Raw genomic sequence first — 6504 nt, forward strand, 5'->3', positions numbered from 1 at the left:
TTATCCGCTCATGGTTCTGTGTATGATGGTGTTAAATTCATGAAGCCTTGGTGCGATGGTGATTCTTTGAGAGATCTGAACTTTTCTCCAGCTCTCTTCCTGGTGTTGGACAAATGGGTCAGAAGAGGCTTCTTATACAGTCGAGGAATACTATGTTTTTATATTGACGTAAACCTTGAGATATGGTGTGGGTGTTGATGGCTTCTTGCTTTTGTGTGTTGAGAACATGAAGCTTGGTTATATTGCACTTTAAATTCCATTACATGTACACTGGAAGACTGTAAACTTTTTAAAGAATAAACATTATGGAATTTTTTATTCTAATCTTTGTGATTCTCAGCTGTTTTCTTCTATGCTTTAAGTTTAAGATATTTTTGAGAATTGTGCAAAGCCAGAAGTCTTCATTAACCTTGAAGTATACAGCCTTTCTCCCGACCCCCCTCCCCTGAAAATTCAGTTTGGCCACCTATCAGCAACCAATGCCTGCTTCCCAAGGGGATTGCAGTTACAAGAATACCACAGTAACTGAAGAAAAGCAGGCTTACTCGATACCCCCCCTCCCCCTTCCAAAAAAAGAGGAAGAAAAAACTTTCCATCAGTAAAATCGAACCTTCAAAAACAGAATGTCGGTCTGAAAAGTGGTAGGGGGGGGGGGGATTTATTAATTATATTATAGCCATTTAAAAAAATCTGATGCTCTCCCCGTAGGAGTGAATCAGTTGCCCTTTGTGATGAAGTGCCTATTGCTGTGCAAGCCCTGAAGCCTGGAGGGCTGGTAAATAAAAAGCAGTAGGAATTCTGTATGCTCTAATATAAATAAATAAAGGGAAAAAATAAAAATAAAAGTCTTTTTTTTTTTTCATTTTTATTTGTCAGCTAGTGAAACTGAGCAGTCTCAAGACCAGCCTCTGGAAAAGCAAAAGATGAACCATTTTCACAAGGTCCCTGAACAAAGTTTAGCAAATAAAATAAAACAATGACAATGGTTTGGCAGAAGTTCGATAACCTTTTTGTACAGAGAGGCATTTATTATTACAGTTCCCAAGCCTCAATTATAAAACATATAGTATAGGCCTACAAGAGACTTCTCACTCATAGTATAGTAAACTTGGAAAACATTTTGAGTGACGGGCTGCCCTTTAGAAGAAGACCAATGCAAATTTATAATCAATAACTTTATAGGCCTTGCTTACACTTACAGAGCAGATCCAGTTTCGCACATATAAGAACTGACAGTCATGAAGCACTGATTTATAATGATATCACTAAAAATGAAAATGAACACAAATTTAAAAATAACCTTCATCACAAGACTGTAATGACAGACATGCAGTGCAGTATAAAAATATTATATTTTTGGACTGTTCAAACACTACATTTATCTCAAAATAAGCTTACATTACATCAAACATGTGCATGAACATTACAATCACCACAACCAAAGTTTTTAAATTCCTCACTTATTTTCTCTCTCTGTACCTTGCATACTAATGGCAACATTTTGACGAGACTTCCTAAAACCACTTTCCATAAACGTTTAAAACATGGTTTTATTACAAGTGTGTGTGTGTGTGTGTGTGTGTGTGTGTGTGTGTGTGTGTGTGTGTGTGTGTGTGTGTGTGTGTAGCAACAGGAGTGTCAGTGTGAGCATGTGAGAGGGAGAGAGAGAGATAATGACAAAGAGAGTCAGAGGGTAAGCAAAATATTTCCCTCCAACAGCGTACGGATGTGAGAGATTAACACAAGCATAGGGTCACTTTGCTCTTCGTGCCTACCTAGTAGTAGTAGGCCTACTTACAACAAGAAGAAGACTTTGAAATTCAGATTATAATATGTTCTACACGACTACAGAATAAACAAAACCTATAATATTTCAAAGAGAAGCCAGTGTGTTTGTCAGTTATGAGGGGGGGGGGGGTGGTGATGAGCATGACACATGACTAGCTTAGTTTAAGTAAAGACTTAATTAAAAGAGAAGCACATTAACACAACAATGAGCATTTATTGCCGGAAATAAGCAACATCGATACAATAGAGGGATAGTAAAGATGTAGAACCTGTCAGTAATGCCCTCCCAACAACCCATGAAATATAATATGACTTAAATCACAGAAAACGATTTCGACTTCAAGAGAACTAACTTAAAGATGAAAAAATTATCAGAAAACCGGTAGGCCTTAAAGTGTTTGTAACAGCAAGCACTTGACTCCAAGGAGTCTAGTCGATTCATCCACCCTCTCAGTCTCAGTGACACTCACTCTCAGAACCTCTCATTGCAGAAGTATTTGTTCACATGAAAAAGACTAGTACCGGTAACTAACACACAGGCCTAGGCCTCCATCGGACCACTGACCAAAAAACCAAAAAAAATTTGAAAGATTTCTAAAAATTTATCACATCCAATAAAAAACACAGCAAGCTCAATCCAATTATCATGAGGGATGCAAGCAAATTGAACATCTGGTAACAATAACAAGCAGTAAAATGAAAAGACCAAATAAACCCGGGAGGATAGACAGAGGAGATACTGAACAGCCTTACAGAGTTCCCAGGATGAAGACAAATATCCACCGACTATTGTGAGAAAAAGAAAAAAAAAGAAAAGTGAATTTGTAACCTACTGTAGTGGAGTGTGCTTACAAAAAAAAAATCTTCATAAAAGTCTCTGTATAATAATTTATAATTACTATGTCCTTTGAGAAGTTTTGAGTTTGAGTTAAAAAAAAAAAACGAGTACAAAGACACAATAATGGCCATTTAATATATGGTAAATAGCAACTTAAATACAAATAAAACAGGAAAAGAAAAGAAGTAGAACCTACCAATGGCACCCTCCAACTACCGGTACCCATTAACTCGGATAAAAATGCAAGCACCAACCTGAACAAATTTTCCAGGAAAGAGGAGATTCAAACAAGGCATATGTGACATTAGTGAATATAATATAGCAAAAAGCTCTGCTATTAGATCTAGACTAACCTTTTGTTGGTAGCAATTTTCTAGATTAACATTGGAGGACATCTAGCCCTGTCACTCTGATCAAAGAATCTCTACAATGCCCAAAGATTGAAATGCTGTATCCGTCCCAGCCCAGGTTGATCCTGACAGGCAGGAAGAAGCCTGCCTTCTAAATTAACTAAATTGAGTTGATGGGGGCATAACACTTCTATAATGGCATATAATTTCTTTAAAGATTGAAGAAAAAGACAAAAGTCACAGAGTACAGCAGTTGGTGGGTCGGTGTAAGGCACCTACAGTGTGTCCTACTTCTCTACTATCCCATCTACTGTCTATCTTTCTCGCCTTGCCCCAGCACTAACAATAACCATTCTATCACGATGAAGTGCTTCTCTTTACTCCAATTAAACTACAAAAATTGTCACCAACTTGTGTGTGTGTCTGGGGGGGGGGGTGACCGGAAAGAAAAGAAAAGTTCGAACAACAACTTTTACAAAAAATGGTCCGATATATCTCTCTATATACAGCCAGCTGTAAAAAAAACCAAGTTTTCTACCCAGAAAATTTAAAGAACAACCAGAACTTACTTCTTGAAACTAAAAGCTAAATCTACAAGACCACTTCAAAAACCCATGATCTAGTAAACCTACAAACGGCAAGCAAGCACTTGATCAGGAGCTAAAATATATCAGAATTGGCAAAAGCTTCTATGTTTGATTGGGTAGATGTTTTACGGCACTATCGACACAAGCTTCTATGTATGTCATTAGAAAACTTCAAAGAAAGTTTGGTACGACAGAAGTATCAACATCAAGACTACAATGACGGTGTAGCAAGCTGCTGTAAGCAAGTGAGACCACAAACTGCACGTTCACATCAATGAGCTGCCTTAGAGAAAGATTTATGGATTTACATGCCTAGACAAGATTACTAGCACTAACACAGAGGTTGAAAAACAAAACAAAACAAGAGTTCCCACACAGTGGAGACTCAGATGACTGGGAAACGTTCAGAGGATGAAAGATGGTAGAATTAACAAATGACCTACTTTATTTATAAGACTGTCCCCCTGGTTTTATGCACCCCGCATAATTTAGCAAAATATTATCCTTTTTTGCATAAGTTCCGATTATTTACCTTTATTCAATCATTCTTTGTTAAAATTAACAGAATAGTATAATTTCACATTTTTGGGCTCAGTTTACATAATTTCATAGTTTTTCTTGCATAAAACGACGGGGACAGATAAGACAATTAGAATTGTTGTGAAGGAGAAGGAAATAAAGGTCTAACGGTACCTCAGTTATAAAGATAAAAAGATGTTTACAAGAGGAACAAGATCTGGATTTTTAAAAAAATTCAGAATCTGGGAATAGACAGCAAACGGTTGGGTTGTCGTCAAAGAAAGAGGGAAGCAAAGGTCATTTCATTTGTTTGAGTAAAGAGAAGCACGACACAATAATGGTAATTTAGTGCGGGGAAAAGGTAAGACAGACAGACAGAAACAACAAAGGGAAAGCAAAGAAGAAAGACCTACCACAGTAGCACCCTCCAACCACCTGCTGAGATCAGTAACAAGATGTAAGAGAATGACATAACAACAGTGAAGTTGTGCATCACCTAGGGAGACACAAGATAACAATGACTGAATGAAACAGTAAAGTTCAGAACATCAGTCATATCCTTGTAGGCTACTAACTGCTATCAGCATTTTTTAAAAACACATTGATGCAGTTAGCAACATATGCCCCATCATCACAAATAATAATAATAATAGATAATAGATAGCATTTGTATAGCGCATATCCCCGCTTAACAGCAGGCTCTATGCGTTTTACACTATATTATTACCCCAGCAGACCATAGAACACTCCGAAACATTCTCAGCTTCCCACAAGACATAATAAAACTGACCATACAGCTAAAACATTATTATTTGTTGTGAAAAAATAGTAACAGTCAGTATATTATTTGCTGTGAAAGAATAGTAATAGTATATTATTTGCAAACCTCTTCAAAACTCAGGTCAGTCATACAATCTCTAGTGTACTCTACATCTGCCTAGGAGACCAAGGGAAGACAGGAAAGACAACATTAACCTTATCCACTGGAACAAAGAATCATTTCTCATACCTGCTGCTAGGATAAGTATAAAATGAATACGCAGGGCAGGTGGGGGTTGGGGCAACATTATTATTATTGTATGGGAAAAAGCATGGTCTGACAAGAAATGGGAGCGAAGATGGCACACACCAAGTTCTAGATACACTGGCCAGGCTACAGTTAAATGTGGTACAAAGACAGGAGAGGACAAGTGTGTTTGTTTTAGTAAGGTTTCACGGCGCTCGCAACTGCATAAGGTCATATGTAAACCAAGGGGTGGATGTCAACAGAGAAGTCCAAATGTGGAATTGGAATCAGGCTTACTCTGCTCACCTCTTTAGGCTCAACAGCACAAAGTCTGCTTTGACTATCAAGGTACCCCGGAAATAGCAGTTCACAAGAGAGTGATAAACATGCACAAAAAGTAGAGGAATAAAGACGATAGTAAAGATGAGGAAAGAAAAAGCAGCAGTTCCCCCTATGTTGTTCAGGCATAGTATGAGCAAGACATTGATTGATCAGGCCATTTACATTTCTACTATGCATAAGAACATGTTAATATCACCCCTTTGAGAATGGCCTAAAGACACTTCAGTCAGTAGCACTGCCCTGAGGGAGTGGAAAGGACAATGGAGGGTAGCCAGGTCAAAATGTAGAGAACACATCATCCACAGTTTCATTCAATTAAGAGTAGACTATCGTGATCTCAAACACAAATTATAACGAAACAGAAAAAAAAAAATGCTGGCTCAATAAACATTCCTACGAAAGTCCCAAACATTTACATTAAAAGCAGAATATTGTGATCTCAAACACAAATGATAACAAACAAGAGAAGAAAAAAAGTTTGACATTTTGTTTGTTTGTTTTAGTAAGAGTTTTTACGGTGCTCGCAACTGCATACGGTCATATGAGCGCCAAGGGGTGGATTCCAACAGAAAAGTCATTACTGGCAATCAGGCTTACTCTGCTCACCTCTCTAGCTTCAACAGCATCAAGTCTGCTTCGCCTATCAAGGCACCCTGGAATAGCGGGTCACAAAGAGTGTGACAAACATACAAAAGAAGTAGAGGAAAAAATTATGATAGTAATGATTAGGAAAGAAAAGGCAGCAGTTCCCTGTTGCAGCTCAGGCACAGTTATGAGCATGACATTGATGAATCAGCCCTTTTACAATTCTACTCTGCATAAGAACATGTTTAATGTCCCCCCCTTTGGGAATGGCCTAAAGACACTTCAGTCAGTAGCATTGCCCTGGGGGTGGACATTTTTTTTTTAATTAAAAAAATATCCTGAGTTTCAACTTCACAAAAGTGCAGAGATTGCCTCCCGCAATATTGTAAAATAGACATAGAATAATGTCAAAAAGTCATCCCAAGACAGGGAAAAATGAAAAGTGTTTATCAGTGGCTCATACCCTCATTCAGGGTGACAAAATCAACG

The sequence above is a fragment of the Aplysia californica genome, unplaced genomic scaffold (genome assembly GCF_000002075.1).
Source record: "Aplysia californica isolate F4 #8 unplaced genomic scaffold, AplCal3.0 scaffold00548, whole genome shotgun sequence".
Classification (NCBI taxonomy): Eukaryota; Metazoa; Mollusca; class Gastropoda; order Aplysiida; family Aplysiidae; genus Aplysia; species Aplysia californica.